Source organism: Rhinolophus hipposideros, assembly GCF_964194185.1.
Source record: "Rhinolophus hipposideros genome assembly, chromosome: 23".
Classification (NCBI taxonomy): Eukaryota; Metazoa; Chordata; class Mammalia; order Chiroptera; family Rhinolophidae; genus Rhinolophus; species Rhinolophus hipposideros.
In genome coordinates, this window is record NC_138069.1 from 22,787,949 (window position 1) to 22,812,131 (window position 24,183).

Below are 24,183 nucleotides of genomic sequence, written 5' to 3' on the forward strand. Positions count from 1 at the left end.
ATCCTCCACAGGAGGTCTTGGCTCTCCTGCCATGCTGCCCACCCCACCCTCCACCCTCCCGGGTAGGAGTCCTTCTCCCAGGCCCATATTTGCACAAATGCCTGCCTCACTGCTCACTCCAGAGCCCCAGCCAAGAGGCACTATTTTAAGCTCCCTGGACGGGAACACTGTTGGTGGGAACAGACCCAGCCAGCAAGCTCCCAGTTCTCAAAAAAGGGAAAGGCCTGGGTGAATGGGCGGCCCCTGGGATGTGCAGAGGGGCCGCCACATCCACATGACCCTCTGCCCAGGCTAGGTGCCAATGCCTCCACCCCCACGGGGGGCAGTCAAGGAAGTGTGAGTTGGGGTAGGATTCCAAGAGTTACACTTGTGCTCTGGGATGGGGTGATTGAGGACTCCCTTCTGTCCAGCATCCAGCCTTGAAAACACCGAGTTTGTTTCTGGGTTGCGTATTAACTGCACACTGTACCTAGTCTCCGGTTAGCGTTTGCCATCCACAGAACTTCAGAGTTGGGGGTTATCTTGTGTAGCTTCTACCAGAGTAGGAACCGCTTCTAAAGCACATTTGCTGGATACTTCCAATGTGGGGAGATCATTTCTCTCTCAGGACACACATCTCACGTGTTAACGCTCTAGTTGTTGGACACTGTAATTATAAAAGTTGTTTCTTTCATTATGTTGAAGTTCCCTCCTGTGATGCAATATGGTATGGTGGGAGACTGCAGACTATAAAAATGGTGGCTGGACACTTGCTATGCCCCTACTTATGTGACCATGTGCACTTTTTCTAACCTCAGTCAGCCTCAGTTGCCTCACCGTGGTGTTAAAATGGATTTATCGTAAAAATTATGATTTGCCTGGCACACAACTGGTACTTAATATTTGGCAAGGCTAGGCTGTTTTTATTGTAATTTGGTTGGTTTTGTGTGTGTCTATTTATTGCATGGTGTTTTTGTGGGTGTGGGTGCTATTTTTGCTTTTGATTGTGAAGACTAAGATTTAAAGTACAGGCTTTGAACACAATAATTGGGTGTTCAAAGTGACCTAATTGCTCTGAACCCGTGTCCTCTTTAAAAGGAAGGGGGATTTAACAAGATAATACATGGAAAGTGCCTGTCACATACTGGTACTCACTGAATGGCCCTGCTATTATTTTGTTGTACACGTTGTTTTTAGCTCTGCTCAATCAGGTCACACAGAACAAGTCTAGGCAGCTCTCTTCTAGAACTTTCTAACTGCAAGATCTCAGTAATAGAATGGAATGCCCTGGGAAAGAGTGAGCTCCCCATCAGCCAAGGTGTTTCAGCAGAGGCCAGACCAGTTGGCAGTGCTGTGAGGGAGATTCAAGAAGAGGAAAGGGTTGGGTTTGTTGGGCTTTAATAAATAGTTCCCTTGCAGCCCTGAGAAGTTCAAATCATGTCCAATGCCTCAGACCCCGATATGGGGCTGTCCTGCCTGCCTTGACTTGCCCAGACCTGGGGCAGGAAGGAGCCCAAGAGAGCCTGTGAGAGACAAGGAATAAACAGCCTGTCCCCAGGGCAGACAGAGGCCTGCAGTGGGGGGGCAGGGGGGAGGTCTGCTCACCGGCATATCCTTCCCTCAGTCCCTGGGGATGTTTATACTCTGGTCAGAGTTTACAGGACGTCTGGATTTACAAGCTCCAGAGTCCCGGCTTTCCCTCCAGAGCTGTCAGCCCCTCCATTTGCAGGGTGGGTCTGCGTCTATTTTGGGTGGGAGGCTCCATCCTCCATCAGAAGCAGGAGGAGGGTACAGCATGAGAAATGTTCTCTTCAGACCCCCAGAGTGTCGATCCTGGTGGAGGAAGAAGCCTGAGCTTTGGAGGATGGGAAAAGAAGGGGGTTGATGTCTTCTGACTATTTATAGGAGCAAAGTCCTGGGAGGGGGAGAGGAGTAAGGGGCAGGGGAGAAGGGACTTCCTTTGCAGCTTGGGTTCAAAGGCCTGTTCCCCTGAAAAAAGCTAAAAATGGATGGTACTTATCAGTCTGCCTTACATATTGGTTTCAGTCATTGCCTCAGACAGCGCCGTTTTTATTACGCTTGTTTTGGTGTATATTTGTGTGAGTGTGAATTTGTTGACGGTGTCTTGTATGTGTGTGTGTTGTTTTATTATGGTTTTGAAGTAATCAGGCGGAAGCTTTCACAGGCAGCGAACATGTCTTATTCACACGTGTGTTTCTCCGTACATGGCTCAGGGGCCTGTGACCAGAACAGGACTTGCGAAGAAACAAGAGAAATCCTACGAGCTTCTCACTACCCACCCCTTGGGGACAAGCAGGGATTCTGAGATGCATGAAGTCACACTTCAGCAAGGAGCCTTGATGGCCATAGCCAAGGCCTATGACCCATCCTGCCTCCCCCCAGAAAATGGCCTCAAAAACACAGGTTCTTAGGGCTACAGTGCATCCCAACTCTGGTCTCCCTGCAGAAGTTTGTCTCTGTGGCCTGAACGTGTTGGGAGGTGATCTTGAGAAACTGCCCCAGGTGGTGGTTTAAATATCTTGCCTTGTAAGTTTCTATGAACTGTGACCTTCAAGGTGTGGGCAGTGAGAAGCCTTGAGCATTTTTGAGGAGGGTTCATTCACTGCATTTGACAAATATACATTGAGCATCTACTATGTGCCAGGCACTGAGCATACATCCGTGAACAGCTGAAACAGTTCCTGAGCTTATGTTCTTGTAGTGGATGGCAGATATAACAATATTGACATTTGAGGACCAGCATAGTTTAGGGACTGTTATTGGGCCCCTCTCCTCTCAGTTTCTTACACCTCCTGCATCCGTGGGAACTGCCTCGTTTCCTGGGAAGCCCATGACCTCAGCCCTCAGGGCATGTGGAGGAAGGTACAATGTCTCCAGAATGTGATATCTTGCCAAATTTCCATTGGAAGTTTGGTTCTCATAAATATTGCATTTGTAAAGAAAGGAAGAAAGGCAAATGTGGACTCTGACCATTTCCAAAGCTTGGTTCCCAGGAAAGAAGCCTCATGTTAGAAGACAGTGTCAAGGTTTCTGGCCCTGGGAGACAGAGGTGGTCCAGTCCAAGGACTCAGGCAGAGGCTGCTGATCATTACCTGTTGGTAAGAGGGATACCTCTTGCATGTGTACAGCACGCTACAATTCTCAAAGCACTTTTATATCTGAGGTTTTATTTACTCCCTGTATCAACCCCATGTGAATATAAAGATTTTTACAAAAGAGTAAATTGAGGTCCGGGGAAGGAAAATAACCTTCTCATGGTCATATAGTGCAGAAAAAGGAGTAGAGCTTAGGATGAAAGCCTGGGTCCCTGAGACCACCACCCACCTAACCTTTGCCCCAGATTAGGGAATGAGCATTGGAACTAGGCAATGATTAGAGGTGAGCACACCTGTCATTAGGCGGCGTACACAGAGTGCCAAAAGTCATCCAAATGATTTCTGAAATGGCCTGGCTGTGCTCTATGGACACACCTATACTGGAGGGAACTATGTCTGGTGAGACGGCTTGGTGCCAGGAGGACATGTTTTCTGAGTCAGCTCTAGAGAGAATTCAAGAGTTGGGCTGACCCCAATCTCCCTTTCCCCAGTAGTATGCTCGTGAACAGTTGGGATGGCTTGGTTCTTCAGTCTGGTGATCACATAGCTATGTCCATAATTTTTTGTCTTCCATGTTGGGATTCCCTTGCATTCTATCCTATTATCTCAACCACAGAGCTAGCTCTGACGTTGTCATTTTAGAATTACATACAAATCTTCTCATGTTTTATAGCATTTCTGAGTCTGAGGCCCAATGGGATCTTACTGGTCATTTTACTAGCTTCTCAGTGATACTCCTATTAAATATTCCTGAGTCTCTTATTAGTCTCTACTTGGTTTAAATATCCACCTCCTGGCTCCTTCCATCTGCTGATGATAAATTTGCTCTTTGAGAATACACAGAGCAAAGCTGCTCCCTCTGCCCTCTGACAAGGAGTATCAGTCAGGATGGGCCACATTGTGCCGCAGTAACAAACAGCCCCCAGATCTTGGAGGTTTAGCCCAGCAAAGATGTCTTTCTCATAAGTCCTATATAGGCCGCTAAGAAATGCTCTGTTCATCAGAGTCACTCAGCAACACAGAGTGATGGAAGCTTCATCACAACACTCGCTTCCACAAACACCACAACAGGATCAGAGATTTGTAGGCAGTGGATTTGCAGAGGCCAAGAATGGGTTCTGGAATCTCTGTTCCAACGCTTTATTTCCTTTGGGCAAATTCTTTCATCTCTTTAAGTGTCAGTTTCTTATCTGTAAAATGAGGATAATGAGATGTGCTGAAGGTTAACTGAGACGATGGATGGGAGCCGTGAGCACAGACTCTGGTTCATAGAAAGAACTTAATAAATGTCAGCTATTATGATGTTAACATAATGTTAATATTATGATGTTAACTTTATAGTGGCTACTGTCTCCAGACAGCACAACCCTGGCTCTTTCCACTGCTCCTCATGTTGACCAGTTTGAATTCCTTCGAAGAGTTAAGGGGTTGTTGTTGTTTTTTCCACAAGTCATTTGCACATTAGTTTGTGTGCATTTTATCTCATAAGAGAGGCCCTGAAGGGTTCAAAGCTGAGGGAGAAAAAGGTGTATATCTGTGTCTTGCCAACCCCAAGTCCTTTTGTGGAGTCCAGAGAAGGGAGGTCAGATTTGGAGAAGAATCCTTGCTTGATACAAAACCCAATCGTAGAGAGACATAGAAGTCAAACTGCAGAATGTCAGAGCAAGAATGGACTTTTAGAACAAGCAAATCTCATCATCTCTTCTCTTTTTCCAGAGGGAGAAACACAAGTCCAGGGAGGGAAAGAGACTGATATAATGGTACACAGCAATTCGGTATCAGAGTTGGGGCAGCACTCATTTCCTTCAATTCCAGTCTTGGGGCTTTCCACACACCACATAAGGTGACGTGTGGGATAGGGTGAGGCAGGGTAGGGGGAATCTCCTTGGAATTACGGCTTGTCCTCAATTCACAGAGTTGTAAAGTTAAGAACTTTATAAACATTACCTTATTAAGGCTTCTTGGAAACCCAAAGTCACGGCTCCTCTGGGTCATGGGACATGAGTTGATCATCTAATGAACAAACAGAGGGTAACATTACATTTTTTCACTTCGTTTAGGAAACCTGGCTTCTAATTATAGGATTTGTTTAACAATCCTGGGTGGTTTACAAAGGCTTGGAGTCAGCCTGCAGTCCTAAGGGCTGGCTGAGGAGTGTCAGATGGGAAGACATGAGCAGGGGTGGAGGCAGGGAGGCAGGGAGGGGGGCCTCAGCAACAAAGGGGAGAGATGGGCAAGCAAAAGTCAGCTTAAACCAAGGCCTAGAGGGGACATTACTTTCCCTAATCCCGCCAACCAGGTTTCTCCCAGTTGAAAATTATCTCCAATAACACCCCTCTGTTACCATAACCCTCTCACACATGGGCAATGAATATGAATTTCCTCCATGGCAAGCAGACAAAACAGTGATCACATTACTCTTGGGTTCTCTGTCGAATTGAACCCCCTGCAATAGCAGTCATTATTATCATGTCCCCCCACCCCCTTCCTGGGGAAAAAGGGGCTGGCTAGATCTCCATGTTTATTTAAATAAATACATTTTAAGTAAGTTATTTTTTAAAATATATTATATGACCTTAACACACACACACACACACACACACACACACACAAAGGAAATTAGAAGAGATACAAGTAAAAATAGAAGTCCCTAATATTATATATAACTATACTATATAACTAAGTCCCTATAGTTAAGCTCATTATCTTAAGAGGCAAGGGGCTTATCTAAGGGAACTCTGGGGGTGGGGAATGGGGTCATGATGAAGCTGAGAGGCCCCCGCCACTCACGCAGCCCAAATTGGGGTGCAGGTGTCTTGCCAAGCTGCTCCCAAGCCAAGACATTTAAGGTCCAGCCCATGTACCATACAGCCAGGCCCCCTCCTCACTCAGGGCTCCAGTGCAAGCTCAGCCCATGCCCCTGCCACTCAAGGAAACCCCCACCCCAAAACCTTCCCCATGCCTCAAGTCTCCCAAATCTCCCAGCACCTCCATTCCTGAATTAGCACATGTGCTCGTGCACACACATGAGCGCTCGCACGCTCACACACACACACACACACACACACACACACACACACACACAGCCCTCTAAGTCCCTTGGACAACCCGGCTTTGTGCTTTCTTGAAGCTAGGTCCGTGGTTTCCAAAGTGGGGTGTGATTCCAGGCTTAGGAAAAATATTAGGGACTTCTATTTTTACTTCTATCTTTTCTAATTTCTATTTTTTATTTGTGTATCTGCTCTCCTCGGCCTTGTACTCCTCCCAGGTTCTCCTCCTCCTCCTCTCTCTGTCCCTTGGCTTCTTGGAGAGACTAAAAGGCCTCTCATTCCTGGCTGCTGGGAGGACATATGGGTTACAGCTTCTGTGGGGGAATAGGGGACAATATATATCAGAATTACAAATGCATAAGACCTGTGATACAACAACTGCTCCTCTAGGCCTTCATCCAACAGAGACACCCTCACGTGGAAATGACACAGGTACCAGGACAGGTTTTGCAGCATTTTTGATAATAGGAAAGGATAAGAAACCCACTAAGTGCTCACCCATACATTCATGCGGAACTGGTGGCCTGAATCATGGCATCAGTGGGACGCAGCCCTCTTTCTAATGATAGGCTGCAATATCTGAGAGACACGATTAAGTAAATGAAGTAATGTTCAGAACAGTGTGAACAATATGCTCCTATGTGTAAAAAAAAAAATAGAAAGAAAGAAATGTGGGGGCCGTGTATGTGCATATGCTAGCATTTGCCTGGACTATCTCTGGAAGTATACACAAAAAATTAGTAACAGAGATTTCCTCTGGGGAGGGGAAGTAGGTGAATAACGGGCTGGTTTTGGGAGGAAACTTACTGTTCATTGCACACCATTTATACCGTTTGGATGGTGACAGTGTGCAGATATTCTCAATTCAAATAATAAATACTATTTTTAAATAAAAAATAAATACATAAATACTTGTTACTGTATGATGTGGATCATTTTGTTCCTTCTCTTTCTCTCTCCTCTGGGCTGGGCCCTAGAGGCCTCACCTTTAGGAGTCAACAAAGTCACCTAGAAGCGAGTCAGTTCTCATCCCTCCAGATGGGAGCAGTCACCTCGGAGTGTGTGATTGTTTTCTCCATCCCCTTCTCCACAGCAAGCTGTCCAACCCTTTATTGTACAAATGGAAAAACAGAGGCCCAGTTTGGAGAAATCGGTTACCCAATGTTCCCCAGTAAGTAGGGGCAGGAAATTGGTCATGGTTAGGAGAAGACAATTAACTTTTAAAAAAAATGCCAGGGTAGCAAGAGAAAAATAAACAAATTTGGGTGGGACAGCCTCATGGAAAAAAGTTATGAGGTTAGTTACCAGCATGTGGCACAAGGTTCTAGAACGTGGTAACAACTGTGAGCACCACAGTATATGAATGATGGATGGTGGGATTTTCTGCCAGTGGGTTTTGATTGGGTGTGGCTGTCACCACACGAGTAAAGGAGAGGGTCAGGGCTTTGACTCCCATCGCCTGAGGGCAGCGCCGTTTCTAGTTCCCCAAGTTCATGTGCTCAGGGGTATGGATTTTTCCCAGCTGCAAAATGACCAGGGGTGGGGCAGTAGGTAGAGGGTGTTGGATTTAGGTGGGGGATTTGGTGGATTGGCAGAGCATCCATTCTAACCTACTTCTAGAGTGTCTTCATTACTGCAGAGTCTAACAAGCTAAAAATATTTCCCAGACCTCCTAGGGCTCTGGATGGAGGTGACAGCAGGCACCACCATATTGGTTTTTCCTCAGCAATGTTCCGCTACTCGTATTATAGGCTGGATTGCATCGCCCCCTACCCAAAATTCATATGTTGAAGTTCTAACCCCAATGCCTCAGAAGTTGACCTTATTTGGAAATAAGGCTGTTGCAGATGTGATTAGTTAAGATGAGGTCATACTGAAGTAGGGTGGACCGTAATCCAACACGACTGGTATCCTTATAAAAGAGGGAAATTTGGAGACAGACACACAGGTTGTGAGCAGAAAGGGAGACAACACGAGGATGAATCCACAAGCCAAGGAGTGCCAAAGACTGCCAGCAAACCATCAGAAGCTACAAGAGAGTCCCCCTCACAGCTGGAACATACGCCCCCTCACAGCCTCAGGAGGAACACAACCTACCAACACCTTGATCTTGGACTTCTCGCCTCCAGAACTGGGAGACAATACATTGCCATTGTGTAAGATACCCAGGCTGTGGTACTTTGTCACAGCAGCCCTAAGACTAATATAGATCCTTTGCTGATTTTGTGGGTATCCGAGGGCCAGAGGTGAGAGAGGCTTCTTGACCCCTGCACTCAACACTGGTGAGCTCTCAGTCAACAGCGGAACTGCCCTTTGTGATTTCTGGCACTTCTGGTGACAACAGAGGCAGCAGCTGCCTTGGAGGGACAGCTCTGTGATGTAGTCAATCGAGTCATTTCCGGGGCCCTGCTTCGAGCTTCTCCAGCCTTCCCAACAATTATGTAAGCACCTAATTCGTATAGTAAATCCCTTTCTGCTTAAATAACAGGAATGGTTTCCTACAACTGAACCCTGACTGGTCCTGCTTCATGGAACATTTAACACTGTGTTACGTTTTCAATTTTGCACGCTCGGCATCTGTACGTTCTAACACAAAGTAAATTGTCAAGGACCTGTTATATGTCCTTTTTAAAGTGATAGTGAACACAACACAGGCCCAGTGTAAATCAGGAAAAAAACAAATACAGAAAACGATAACGAAGTAAGCCAGAATCATCCAAATTCCCACATTCTTTCAAACATCTCACAGTACATTTTCCCATATGTGCACAATCACATGCACATGCACATGTGTTACTGGGGTGTTCCTTTGCAGAGCTCAGGGTGCGATTACTGTGGCCCAGTTGGCCCCAAGAGCTTTGATATTCAAGGCCCATATGCTGGTAACAACTGGAGGTCAGACATGCAATGTAGTGGCTCTTTCCAAAGCTCGCACCACCTCCATCTTGTTCATCCAAGGGTCTTGGGTAAGGGCCAGTGTCCAGTCCCATCTGGTGCTGTATCAATGCACTGACTGTGGTAGGACATGAATGTCCAAGCAGAAGCTGGTTTTGGTGAGTCATATCCCAGGTGATGGGGCAAATCCACAACTCCCAAAGCAGCAGTCGAGGTAGAAGTTAAGAGTCTTCCTTAACAGGGAAGGGCTCCAAGCCAACCACTCAGGGTCCTTCAAAGCAAGAAGTCCCACTTCCTATTAGCATTCGTATGCCAGGGGGTCACAGAGATTTGGACTGTGCACCCCATTTTCCCCTTCTTCACAGACATTCTTCCCTGGTGATTAGTACAAAAGTTTTGTTACATCCTTTGCACTGCACAATGGAAAAGTTGCCCTCCCTGCCTTTCCCAGACATATTCCCTTCAGGCATTCCACAGCGACCTGGCCTGGCCTGTCTGTGCAGTAGACTAAGCGTCAGACACCCTCAACCTTCAGCAGGGCACCTGGCTCCATCCACACTTAACCCCACACACAGACACATCATTTGTTTAAATGATGGTAAAAACATACATAACATAAAATTGACCAGTTTAACTTTTAAGTGTGCGATTAAGTGGCATTAATACATTTAGTGTTGTACAACCATCATTACTACCCATTCCCAGAACTTTTTCATCATCCCAAATAGGAACTTTTTTCCCATTAAACAGCAGCTGCCCATCCCCCCTTCCCCTAGCGCCTGGCAACCAGCATTCTACTTCCTGTCTCTGAATTTGTCTGTTCTAGCTACCTCATATAAGTGGAATCATGCAGTATTTGTCCTTTTGTGTCTGACTTATTTCACTTAGCATGGTTTCAAGGTTCATACATGTTTTTGTGTGTACCAGAATTTAATTCCTTTTTAAGGCTGAATAATATTCTATTGCATGTATGTACCACATCTTGTTTATCCATCCATTCACTGATGGACCCTTGGGGTGTTTTCACCTTTTAGCTATTGTGAGCAATGCTGCTGTGAACATCAGCGTATAGGTGTCTAAGTATCTAGGAGGTTCTTTTTTTTCTTCTTCTGTTATTATTATTAGTTATTACTATTATCATCCTAATGGGTTTGAAGTGGCATCTCATTGCAGTTTTCAGATACATCATTTTACTTAAAGACAATTATACCATATACTTTCTTCTCTAACATGATTTTTAATCTCATTAATATGTTGTGAACAGCTTTCTATAGAACGACGTTTTTGAGAAATTGGTTTGATAACAGTTATAAGCATTTCTTCCCTAATTGACTATTACCTCTGAGAATCAAAACTTAAATCAATGAAACAAAAGTCTTATGCTCATCGAAGAAAATATATGGAGCTTAATTTGTAACTCAGGCGTGTATGGTCCTTTCCAATACATCATTATCTCCCACTGGTCACCTCTGAGCTGTACCTTTTGAGTTAAATCAGTGTGAAGTCAGGGCTGGGGACAGGTTGAGGGGGAGAACATGAAGTGTGAGATACAAGTTTATAGGGTCTCAGTGCCAGAAGGAAGCTGCAAGTTGTCTCCAGCCTCTGCTTGCAACCCTCTAATAACAAGAGCTCACAACTTCACCAAGACTGCCCTTCAGCCCATTTCATCCTTGAGCAGCTCCACTGACTTACAAAATCTTTAGTTTTGAGAGTTACACATTTCTTTTGATGTGATTAAATGTAACATAGATTAATCACATTATGTAAAAAGTTTCAGGTATATAATTCTAAATACAACATCTATATATTGCACTGGGTGCTCACCACCCTCAAAGCCCTTCTTAGGTAGATCTAAACTCCACCTCCCTGAAGGTTCCAACTCAGCCTCTTCCTTGATCACCTGCAGAGGTGAGGCAGCTCTCCCAGGCCCCAGGAGTCTCCGGTTTCCCAGGCCCCTCACCCGCCTGGGTTCCTTGGCCCCCGACTGCACACACACCCTCCAAGGACACAGAACTCAATTAAATACTCTCGTACCCAACTCCTAATGAGAGCTCCCCCAAGATGCCTTACTCACACATACAAAGCCCGAGTATCAATGATCTGTTTCCTCTGGGAGTGGGGGGATTGCAAGGCTGCTTGCCACAGTGTGGAAAGAAAAGCCACTTCACATAGCGATTAATAAACATAAAGCTCTCATAACTCCCAAGAGATGGTATGAGAGGAAACAGAAACGACTTTGAAAATGTTTGAGACAGATTTATGGAGACTGAGTCACAAATGGCTACCATGGAGTTAGCCTTTTGAGGTATTTTGGTGCCAGGACAGCTCCTCTCCTAGGATGTCCTAGGACCAGTGTGCAGGTCACTTGTCTTGGCCTCTGGTAATGAATTTCCCGATGACTTGACCTGCTGCTGCTCAGGCACAGAATTCTCGGGTTTTTAAGTGCTGGCTCTCACCACAACTTACACTGGTAGTTTTTCTGTTTTTCTTGTCCGTCTTGATGAAAAATCTCTGATGCGTATATAGTAGGAGAACTAACAGAAGCATAATTTAAGTTTCACTGTCTCCAGAGTGGATTTTCCATAATGTTGCTGGTTCTGTTGGGCTGGCTTTATCATTGCCCTGGGACTGTTGGTGGTGCTTGGAACCCTGAGCAGGGGTGGGGAGGGGGGGTTACAAGCCTTCCCGGCTCACCCTCTTACACCCCAGGTGTGGGTTGATGAATGGAATCCACCTTCTTGGTTCAGGAAGGAAGGGGATGACATAAATGGTGAGTCTGCTATATGTCAGCTCTGGCATCATAAGATTGAATAATATCTATCATTCACTGAGCACTTCCTCTGAAGCTGGCCCGGGGCTAACCGCTTCATAAGCATGGTCTCACTTCATCTTCACAACAATCCTGGGAGGCTGTTTCTCACTCTGTTCTACAGAAGAGGAAAGTGAGGTTCACAGACATTCAGTACCCTTCTCAAGTCCCCCCTCTACCCCGTGGGCAGTAGTAGCAGAGCCCCTGCCTGACCCAACCCCACGACAGCAGGGGCTGTCCCACCTGACTTTATTATCCCCATTTCACAGAGGAGGAAGGTGAGGCGCAGAGCGGCAGTTAAATAACTGCGCCCAGACCTCAAAGCCAGGAAGCAGCAGGGCTGTAACAAGTGCACAGGCATCCCAACATCAAGAACATTATTGACTCAGAAAGAAGGAAACGTGGGTGAAGGTGGTCCTGTTGGACTGGGAGCCTGGTAAGGTCAGGGTGGTGTTGGGTTCAGCGTCCCACACTCCTCAGTGCCACCCACCGGCCCCACACAGGATGGGACAAAACCTTGTGCTAAAGGGAATCCTGGAGAGGGATGGGGCCACCAGGGGGACTGTGAATGAGAATGAACGGAGGTCACTACAGTCCAGCCAACCTGGCCACAGAAAGGAGGGAGGCTCAGAGCAACAAAAGGCTGGGATCAGGTAGCAGCTCTGGGCGCAGAGCACAGCTGGCCACTGGGCGGAGCCCTCTGCTGGTCTCAGAGCAATCACTCCAATGCTGGTGGCTGCCCCTCGGCAAACACTACGTCCTTCTGGCCATTCGACATCAGCATTGAGGAAGGCCTGGGGCTATAGACAGGGCCCAGGGGAGTCACCTTTCCTGGAAGAGCTAGACAATGAGCAACAAACCAGTAGATACATAAAATAAGTACAGTGTGTGGAAGTCCTGGAGGGCAGTAATCAGGGGGAGGGGCAGAGAATAATATAGTGGCCAGGCAAGGCCTCTCCCAGAGTGACTTTTGAACTGAGACCAGAAGGAGCTGACTGTGGGAAGCTCTGGGAGAAGGGCACTTTGGGCAGAAAGAACTGCGAGTGCAAAGGCCCTGAGGTATGAAAAGTGCTGAAGTATCTACGGAGGACAGTATGGCAAGAGACAGGCATTTCACAACTGGGACTGCAGGGGAAAGCAACTGCCAGTGGGGAATCTGGGGACTCACGCTCCTGCCCCGCAGCAGCCCCCGGTCTGACTGAGGCAGGCCCATGCCTCCTTTGCACAAGGACGGGGTTGGCCTCCTAGGGTCCCCACTTTCTGGAGAGATGATTTGCTTCTTCACTGCCCCTGTCCCTTGCCATTCCCGCCATCCCCTGGGCCCCAGGAACCAGAACCGGTGGCTTTCCTGAAAAGCCAGAAGTTTCCCAGAACATCTCAGAACTCCCACTCCAGTCTTGGGATACAGTGGCTGGAGAAGAGGAAGGAAATTCTCACACACAGCTTGCTCCCAGGGATGTGCTCATGTTCCCAGGCTGACAACTGGCAACCCTCAGAACGCTCCTCCACCCCCTTCCTCCTCCTCTCCCTGCCTCCCTCTCTCCCCCAGCCCCCCTTCTTGGGTTTAATGACTTCCACATGGGCCTCTGGCAGCTGGAGCCAAGCCTCCCAGCATTGTCTGAAATCTCCAAATTTAGAAGAAATATGAAAATTGTCAACCACTCCTTCCTTAGGGGGTAAAAGCAACATTCGGCACCGGGGGCAGGTCAAGGCGAGGCGGTCACGTGGCAAGCGCCTGGGCCAATGGGGGGCCCTAAGAGGACTCAGCACCCGCCTCGCCCCAACACTGGGCTTGCCTCTTCAGCTCTTATAAGGTAAAAGGCAGAGGGGCCTCTGCGGCCAGGGAGCAGCAAGCAAGGGGCTAAGGGGAGGGGAGCCCAGTGCCAGCTGTTTAAAAATGCCCCTGTGGCAGTGACGGGTGCCAGAGGCCCAGTCAAGTGAGTTGAGAATCAGTGACACCCCTAACCATCCCCCAAATGGGCTGGCCCCTATTTCCAGGCTGCAAGGAGCCACAGCTGGAACAGACACCAGGAGAGGTAAGAACCAGTGGCAGACATGGGGTCTGCAATTGGGGGTCCTCAGTGGTACCCTTCCCAGGCGGATGCTGTGCTGTGTCCGGAGGTCTGGTCCTCGTTCTCTTGCTGACCCACTCTGTGCCTTCTGCCTCTCTGGGCCTCAGTTTCCCCATTTGTGCAGGGGCTGGACTCAATGATCTCTAAGCACCCTCTTTTCCCTGACCAGAGGCGCAGAATCCAGGGTCCTGTTGGCTCGAGGACTTCTTGTGGCTGTGATTAAATGGGAGGTGGGGACAGAGGGAGTGGACAGTGTTAATGTCCTGCCAGTGTGAGCCTTACCCTGTGCCCTAGTCTGGCCCGCCTCCCTGGCTTCTCTGTAGACAGTCCTTCTTGCATGTTCTGTGAGGTTTGATTTCATAGTTCCAAGAGCCTGGGGCTCCTGGCAAGGAAAACTGTTTTCAAATAATGGTTTTAAGAAGCAAAGCTGGAGGAAAAGCAATGTCAGCTCAGGCTCCAGCACACAAGCAGGCAGGCGGGAAGGCTGGGGTATTGGCTGGGCCCGGGGCAGTGGGATGGGCACGCTGGTTGGGGAATGGGGCCTGGGCTCCAGCCTCAGCTCCACCTCTCACTGCTTGGCCCTGCGACCTTGGGCAGGCACCCTACTCTGTCTGGCCTACAGTTTCCCACCTGTATCATGAAGCTGTTGAATGACATAGTCTCCACGCAGGATGTGGTTTCTGAGCCTAAAGGGCAGCCAGTGTCGGGAACTTCCCCAGAAGTCTCTGGGCTGAGTCTGCCCTTTGATGATAGGCTTAGAGTCCAAGCAGATACACGGAGCCCGTGGGAGCTTTTGGAGGTTGAGCCTCAAGTCATGCAAAGGAGCTGAAGGGGCTCTGACTGCAGGCTTGGTCAGGGCACAAGGGCCAGCCCACACTCCTGAGGCCTCGGGACGAGCCTGACCCAACTACACAGCCTCTGGTGGAGAAGGGGCTGATCTCTGGATCAGGGCTTCGGAGTGGGACACAGATGGAAGAGACAGCACGTGGCTTCAAGGGGGTGAAGTGGTGGGGCTGGGGACTCAAAGGAAGGCAGGAGGCTCTCGACGGGCATCATGGGAGACAGGGCTGGGATCAGGGCTGGAAGATGTGCAGGCCACATCGCTCTTCTGAGCAAGTTCCGGCCACATCTGGGGCCCAGAACGGACACAATTGCGCAGCGCCCAGCACCCGCACCTCCTTACTTCTGGTCACACATGACCCAAGGCAATAATGGTCCAAAAGGAGACTCTGGAATCCAACGGCCTGGGTCCAATCCTGGTTTGTTTTCTTACTGGACCAGTGACCCTGGGCAAATCACTTGCCATCTCTCAGCTTCAGCTTTCTCTTCTATCAAATGGGTATGGTTTTGGTTCTGACCTCATTTGGATGAGGTACGTGTGCACGTAAGAGCGCGATGCATGGGGCTGGTGGGACATGACAGTGAGACCCTACTTCTCTTGCGGGGCTGGATGACCTTAACAGTGTTTAGAGAGAAGTGGGAATGAGACCCGGCCAGGGAGCACCCAAAGTTGCTGAAGAGAGAACAGGATCTGGAAAGAGGCAGAGGGAGTGAGTTCAGAGGTCGGACATTTAGAGGAACAGAAGAAGGATCAGTTTGAGAAGCCTAGAGGGCTCGGCAAAGTCTCCTTTCCTGCATCTATAGGGCACTGTGTGGGCCACATGGCCCAAAGAGTGGTGCCTGAACCACTGCATGCTTATCTACTGATAGGAAATCAGAGGTGGGGCCCAGGAATCTGCATTAGAAACTCCCCAGAAAATTCCCACGCACCTGGAGTTTTGAGAACGTTGTTCTGTCAAGCAGCCTGGGACTCTTGCAAACCCAGCCAAAGCAACTGAATCCCCAGAAAGAGAGCCCTGCTCTAGGTCACAGAGAGAGCTGGTGGAAGAGCTGAAATAGAACGAGCCTCTCTGCCCAGCCTGGGGCTCCTTGCGGTAGTGTGAACAGGAGAATTAGATTGTGATTATGATTGTTCAGGCACCATCATAAGGTGAATTAATTAACCTAATCCTCAGAACAACCCTGTGAGATAGATGCATTTATTCTCCCCATTGTAGAGACAAGGAAACTGAGACACAGAGAGGTTAAGTATCTTGCCTAAGGTCACACAGCTCGTGAACTGTTAAGCCTGGACATTTTATGTGTGCCAGCTGCCCCAGCTTCTCTCGCCCATGGGGTCTCTCACCTCCTGTCCTGCCCCTCTGCCACCCCACCCTGGAACTCCCTGGGGACCCCCAAAGTTCCTCTAGAATATGTGTGGGAGATTTCCTGGGAGCCAGGTCCTGGGCTGAATCTCTTGCATTATCATTTAATCCTCCCAGGATTACCATGAGACAGGAGTCAGCATCATTCCATCATCCCCAATTTAGAGGGCAGGAAATCACTGGAGCTCACCCCAGGTCCCACAACTAGAAAGGGGCAGAGGAGACTGGAGCCCAGTCGGCAACTCCAAAACACATGCTCTCAGCCTGCCCCCCACTGCCTGTCTGAGAGCAGTGACAAGTAATGATACTTCATAGATGAGACTGTGGCTAAGAGAGTGGCCATGTCTGAGCTTGAACCCAAGTCTTTTAGGCCACTGCTCTCCGTTCAGTCCCACTGCTGCCCCAGGATGAGAAAGGAGTCTGCTTGTCACCACTGGTCCATCGGATCCATCCTGCAGCTCTTTGGGCAAAGTCAGCCCTTTCCCAGCCTGAGGGAGAGCTGATTCATATATGGCTATGAGGAATAGAAAGCTCTAGGTCCAGTGCTGCTACAGACTCGCCATGTGAGCCCTGCGGGGCCAGAGGAGATGGTCTCTGAGGTGCTCACCTCTGGGCTGTGTCTGGGCTCTGCCTCAGCTGCCATTTTCCAACTAAACAATCCCTGGGGCTCAGAGCCATGGGCTCATGCAAAGAACTGCGATAACGGCTTTTTCCGATTATTGTTATTATGACCATTTTTCATCCACCTCTCCTGGTGCACATGAGCCAGAGTTTCTCCAGGGTTTATACCTAGAGAGGAATTACGGAGTCCTGGGGTCCATGCCTGACAACTTCACTGGGGAGTACCAGATAATTTTCCAAAGTGGCTGAACTAAGTTACACTCCCACCACCAGTGTAGGACCGTCCTCTTTCTTGAAAGCACTTGAAATCATCAGATTTCTTAAAGCGTACATGTTATACACTATACGTTGTATCTATCAAATTTGTATAAATAAAAAAATGTAAGGAAGAAACAAAAATGCTGCTATGCTCCTGTCCACAAGGGTATGGGGAAATCGGCCCTACATGCACCAAGTGCAGACTACCCCGAAGGCCCTGGGGAGGCAGTGGGCACTGGTTGTGTGGCCCTCCCCCAGCCCAGCAGCATGCTGTGGCCATGATCCAATCAGAGGTCGTCTGTGGGATGATCTGCAGGAATTCAGGGGAAAGAGCCCAGGGCTGCCGCCTCCTAAGGGCCTGTCTAGACAGGCCCCATGGGGCTTCACCACATATTACCAGAACCAGACCCCTCCCCTCTTGCAAAAGAGGCTTGTTGGTGGCAATGCTTCACCACCAGAAACCTTTTCTCCAATTCAAAACATGCTTTAATGCACAGCATGAATTACCCACTATCGTGGCCCGTGGAGACCAACTCATTCAGGCCCCTTTTGTTTGGGTGAGGAAATGGAGGCTGACTTCAGAGCCCAGGGGCTTTCAGATGTGGGGTGCGTCCCTGTGCCCAGATGATGAGGTGACCAGGCAGGGGTCAGACTGCTGCTAGAGTGGGCCGAAGGTGCAATAGGCTGGCGGTTAAAGGTGCTAGATGGGAGTCAAGCTGCCCGGGTTTGAACCTCAGATCTGCCTCGTAGCAACTGTGTGACCCTGAACATGCTAAGAATACCTGTCTCATTAGGTTAGTGAGCTGTCTGGATTAAATGAGTTACAATTCATAAGGCCCTCAGAACAGTGACTGGCCCATAGTAAGCTCTCCATAAAAAATTAGTGCAAAAATGGGACTAAAGGAGTGGGGTAGGTTCTAGACCGGGCCTCAACTCCCCTTTCCACATGGGGGGATAAACTGTTCCTTCAAAATAACAATCACCACCTATCACCTCTTCCCAAGTGCCCTTCCTTTTGCCCAGCACTCTCTGAGGTAAGTACCATTATCCTTCTGGGAATCCAGAGGCTCAGAGAAGTTTCATCTTTTGCCCAAAGTCACACAATTTGTAAGAGGCCAAGCTGGGGCTCAAACCCAAGTCTAGCTGACTCCAGAAGCCATGTGCTTGCCCTCTGGCACCACCCCATTGAGTCTGTGAGCAAGAACCAGCTCTGGTTCTACCCTGCCTAGTAGTAGGACCAACTCTTGGTATTTGGGGGGGAAGGGGGCATTGAAACCTGATGCTTTGTTACGATAAGGGAATAGACAGAGCCCCCCTCCACCCACATACCTGCTTAGGGGCAAAAATTCAGATGCTGACAAAACAATCCGCACCAATGAGCAGCGCTTAGTGCAGCTGAGAACCCTGAGGGCCTCATCAGTCCTGAGCTGCCCCTTGCCTGGCACAGCCCATTGGAGATTTAAGGAATGGGCAGTCAGCTAGGCCAAGGATGGAGGAAGCAGCCTCACCCTGGCTCCTCCCCAAGAGCCTATACCAGCCACAAGCCTAGGTCTCCACCTCAAAGACCCTCCTCTGACCCAAGCCATATTCCAAGGGAGATGGAAAGGCCCCAAACTAGAAAACACACTGCAAACTCCCCTGAGACACTGCGCAGTTGCCACTAGCTTTGGCCCCATACCCTCCATCTGCTCCCTCAGAGAAACAGGGCAGGGGCTTAGTGTCCAGAGGGAGGCTGTCACCTCTGGATGGCATCCTCCATAGTGGCCATGACACCACCCCTATCTGGGCTGACGGGCTCAGAGGCCACTGGTCAGTCTGCCTGGAGCCTCCCAGACCTCAGGCATGTGACCCAATAACCTCGCTGAGTCCAAGGGCGTCTGCTAAGATAAGCGGAACAACCCTGTTTCCCCGAAAATAAGACCTAGCCAGACAATCAGCTCTAATGCGTCTTTTGGAGCAAAAATTAATACAAGACCTGGTATTATATTATATTAATTATATTAATTAACTATATTATATTATACTATACTATACTATATTATATTATGCTAAACCCGGTCTTATAGTAAAACAAGACCGGGTCTCATTCATTTTTGCTCCACAAGATGCATTAGAGCTGATTGTCTGGCTCTTATTTATGGGGAAACATGGAAGATGGGGAGAAAGGGAAAGAATAGACGTAGACTCACTCTGGGCCTAGCTCTGCAGCCAGTATTCCCAGGTCAGCTCCTCCATTTCTCTGAGCCCTTCAAACTGAGCTGTTGCATGATTTGGGATGGAAGGTGGACGGCTTAGGTCATCCAGGTGTGACAGTAGATGTCCAGACTCCCAGGGAGGAAAAACCTGGCGTCGGGGTGGTCAGAGTAGCAGGGGCACACTTTGGATGGACAGAGAAGAAAGGAGAAGCCATTCCAGGTGGAGAGCTCTGTGTACAAAGGTACAGAGGCAGGACTGAGAACACGGTTTCAGGAGAACAGCAAATAAAGCCTATTTGGCTGGAACTGCCAGTAGGTCTAAAAGCTCGGTGAGGTTTGCTGCTCGCAAAATGGGGAAGGCCTGGTTGTTGAATGGCTTTAATAGCCAGAAACTAAAGCACCAGAAGGTGAGAAAGGTCTTCCTGGGTATCTGTCTCTGGGAGAGAGTCCCTTTCTTGAGCCTGTTAGCCCCCTTTCCCAAAACTCCAACAGGCTGAGAGCACTAGGGCATGGGAGAGACCTGGGATTTGGGCACTGCTGACTGACATGTCACGTAAGGGAACAGGAGAGCCTGGGTAGAATCAGGAGGGGTAGGAAGCAGCAAGGCTGCAGTCACCATCTTCAAGCCTCTGAAGAGATTTCTGAATAAGAACTGGTTTTTACACCCAAAGGACAGGGAGTGCATCCGCAGAGAAGCAGATGTCAACAGGATGTTAAGAAGGAGCCCCTCCTCCCCAGGAGTCATCTAAAGAGAGGCAGGGGATTGGGAAGCAGTGAGCTCCTCATCGCCAGAGCTGTGCAAGCTTAGTAACTACACTGTAGAAAGAAGTCAAACATTAGAGGAGGTTGGGCTTCAGGCCTTTCCCACAACCAGTCTGGGACTTTACATCACAGCCTTAGGTGCCTTGGGACCATCTTATGGGGCTGAACCCCCCTGCTGCCTGGATGTCAGATTCCCAGGGAGGTGTGACATCAGCTCTGCCCTGACTTCACATAAGGGCCTCTAGGGACACCCCCTCCCTCCTACTTCCTTTCACCCTACTGTTGCCTTCTGCCCTTCCCAGGGAACACCAGGCCTGACCAGAGAGACCTAGAGCCTTGTTGTGAGACTGGGTCCCTGGGGAACATTGTCCCGATGGCCTTCCACCCAGCAGGAATGAGGCAGAGGGGACCAGGACCCCTGGGAGCCCTGTTCACACGCCCCAGAGAGTCTACATGGAAATTCCAGGAGGGTCACAGGGAAGCTTCCGATTTAGAACCACATGCTTTATTTTTGTCCCCCTTTCTTTTCTGTCCCTCCTTGCCCCCAGCAGTGGGTGCAGGTGTCACAGGAGGCTGGCAGAGGAAAGCAAGCCTCTTCATTGGGCTGACTCACTAAAAGACTGCGAATGGAGGGGGGGGCAGGGAAGATGGAGAAGAGAACCAGGCAGGGTCTGGGGAGGTGGGCAGCCATGTAGGATAGGGTAGAGAGAAGGGCAAAATCAAGGGCATAGCCAGGCCTGGGCAGGGTCCTGGAGAGTGGGCATGAACTTCGACCAGGCCATTCCTGGACACGCAAGACCAGAGCTACTGAAGCTCTGGATTCAAGCTGGGATCAGAAATAGCCCAGGTTCCCAGGAGTGACAGATGGTCTTGGCATTGGGACTACCAGGAACCTTGGGCATTGTGTCCCCTCCGCAGCGAACTGTGAAGCTACAGAGTATGACTAGATCCATCTCGCCCACTCTGGTGAACCTGGTACGTGCTCAATAAACTTCCCCGATGTGGAATCCTGGACTCACAGCGTTGGTCCTGTTAGAGCGAAGGCACCTTCAGAGCACCGCCATCTCCTCACAATGTAGGTGTAGAACCCAAGGCCGACAGCAGGGAGAGACGTGCCCGAGACCACACTGCCCGAGTGGCTGGCCAGCCATGCACCCCTCTTTGCCTCTTCCCTGCCTTCTAGTCAGAGAGGGAGACTATGTATGGTACGGTCCTCGCAGCCAAGAGCGGGGACAGAGGACGGGGGTTACCCTACCTGGACATAACTATCTTTAAGAGGTAGTCAGAAGATGAAGGCATATCTTGAGTTCTGGCAGCTCTGCCCAGGAAAGTCCTTTTTCTGGCCAGAGATGGTCCCCAAAGTTGTCAACTGCTGCGGATGGGAGGCATCCTGTAAAGGCAGGGAGGGAAAGCCCTGGATTCTATCCTGGCTCTGCCCCAGCTCTCCACATGACCTGGAGCTCCATCTTGAGCCTAAGGTCCTCTCTTGCTTCAGGGTCCAGGGAGGGGCGGGGCCCAGTCAGCTTGACAGTTGGAGATTCCATCCATGATCTACCTCAGTCTCCTAGGGGGCCTCCTCTCTCGGTCTTGGTTCATCTCAGCTTTTGCTTCAGCACAGGAAGTAGGCCAGACACCGGAAGAAAACAGCAGCCTGCAAATTCCCCTCTGCCTGGCAGCAGCATCCTCTATGCCCAAGCTTTGCTTTCCAGCCTGGAATTCCCAGAAAGGCAAAAATCTGGGAAGGCCCTTAAGATCATCCCAGTGAGGGAATCTGAGACCAGAGAGGTTCAGCAATTGCTCAAGGTCACACAGAAAATCCTGCACACACTGGGGGTGGCCTTGGGTCTCCTCACTCTCTCCACTGACCACACTGCCCTCCAAAATAACAGGCATGTAAGGCATGCTCATGTGGACCTGGACACCAACTTACCTTGACACCCCTAACCCGCACCTGGGGAGCCCATAATCTCTTCCACTGTCTGGGGCTCAGTTTCTTCTCCTATAAAACAAGGAAATGGGGTGGACCTGATGTCTCTCAGGTGCCCTTCCATCCCTACACTGGGGCTCCAGTGTTGCCACTTCAGCCCTTTCTTCACAGGATGTGAGGCCACCCAGGCCAGGAAATCCCACCAAGTCACAACCGCCACCCAGCAAGTCCCATCCCAGACCCCAGGACTGGGCTTCATCCAGAACTACAAGCTCCAGCCCAGCTCCCTCTTGAGGATCTGGAATTTTCTTACCATAAAAGGGCAAGCGTGCCTCTCTCAGCCCCTGCTGCCAGCCCTGCTGGGGGAAAGGCTGAGCTATTTTTAGAAAACTGAAGGGTTCGCTCCTGGACTCAAGATGGAGCCTATATGCAGGAGTCCCCTCCCCAGCTCCTGCACCCACCTTCTTTTTCTCGTCTGCCCTCTTCACCCACTGCCGTTTCTTCCCTCCCTTTCCTTTCCTCTCTCTGCTTCTCTCTGTCCTGCTCTCACTATCATTCCGTCAATCTCTCTTTGTCCTCTCCCTCTTTTCACTTCTCTCCTCTTCTCTCTCTTCCTTCCCCCTTGCTTCTCCCTTCTCTCCAAATCTTCTCAGAGTCAGCTTCCCTCCCCCATTCCCTCCGCAGATCTTGTTTTTGGTGGTTGGAGAAAGTAACACATCTGCACCCCCACTCTCTTCTTAAACACTATTTACAACATAAATTCCAAACATCCGCCATCTGGTTCTAGGAAGGGCCAAAAGATATTTGGAAAAGGAAGTCCTGATTATTCCTTGTTCAAAGCCAAAGGAACTTAAAGGCTCTCCCCTCTCCCGCCTTCCTCTGGGGCCTCTTTGTCAAGATCTGACCTATTAGGATCACTCAGTGAGTAGAAGGGATCATTCCCAGCTGGACCTCTGACTGACTGCATCACTTTGAGCTCCTTGCTTCGCCTCTCCTTGCCTCAGTCTCCTCATCTGAACAATGGGTGAGAAACCAGGGTGCCTCCAGCACTAATGCTCTGAGACTTCAAGTCCTGCTGTAGAAAATCCACCTGGTCCAGGTCTCTGAGACCTGCTTTGGGCTGAGGTGTAGGGGTGGGATGGCGTCAAGAGAGTGAGAGGCAGCTTGGAAAGCTCCAGACCCTACGCTTGCTGCCCCATTTCTCTCTCTCTCTCTCTCTCTCTCTCTCTCTCTCTCTCTCTCTCCCTCTTCCTCTCCCTCTCTCTCTCCATTCAACTTCCTTCACACTGATACTCATACCAGGAGGTGAGGTGGGATCCAACCATAACCCCTTATCTGACCCTGGGAGGACTCTGGACACCATGGAGTCCATTCCTCTCCCCACCATCATGGTGAGGCACAGAGGGGAAGACACTTGTCTATAATCACACAGCATGTCTACAGGAGACCTGGTGCCTAACCTGCTGCTCTTCCCATCCAACGCATTTCAAAAGAAACCAACATTTGTGTTATCCAGAAGGCATCACCCAGCCCCAGTAAACTGGGACCCCGAAGTTCCCAGTCCTTTGCCAAGAGGACAGTGCAGAGGGAAAACAAACTCCTTTATCATGGCATTTTGTTGGTTTAGGGTTTTGTTTTTTTAATAAACAAACAGCATGTGAGGTTGAAATACTGTGGGAAAGAGGCATAGCAACAACTAAGATGAGAAGTGCCCTGGCTTCTGGAGACACGTGGCCCTTGCCAGGGCCCACACGGCCTCCACTGATACTGACAACACTTTCTCTGTTGACAAACCGCTTTCCACACAGACTAGCACACGCCTGACAAAATGCCATGAGATACTGACTCGGGTTGTCGCTCTACAAAAATAGTGCCTGGAAGAGTCTGATCTCACAGGGGCGCCATGAAGATGCGTGGTTTGCCCATCCTGATCCGACACTTAGTAGCTGTGAGACCTGGAGGGAGCCTGTTTCCTCAGCTGTAAAGTGGGGATAAGAATGGTACCTAACTCATAAGTGACTGGGAGGATCAGATAAGAAAAATCATGTGAAATAAAGCACTGAACAAGTGTGGAGCACATCGAAAGCACCCAATGAGTTAGTTGTCACACCCAATGTTACCTACAGCTTAATTACAGCATGCCCCAATGTAAGCCTGACACAGGTCACTGTTTCCCCAGTTTTTGTTCTCACAGGAAGGACAGGGTGATACGGAGTCATGGGGATGCTGGTCACTACCCACCACCATCCCGGAGCCCCAGCTACTCCAAGCAGGGCTTTGGAGTCTAGGCTGGGC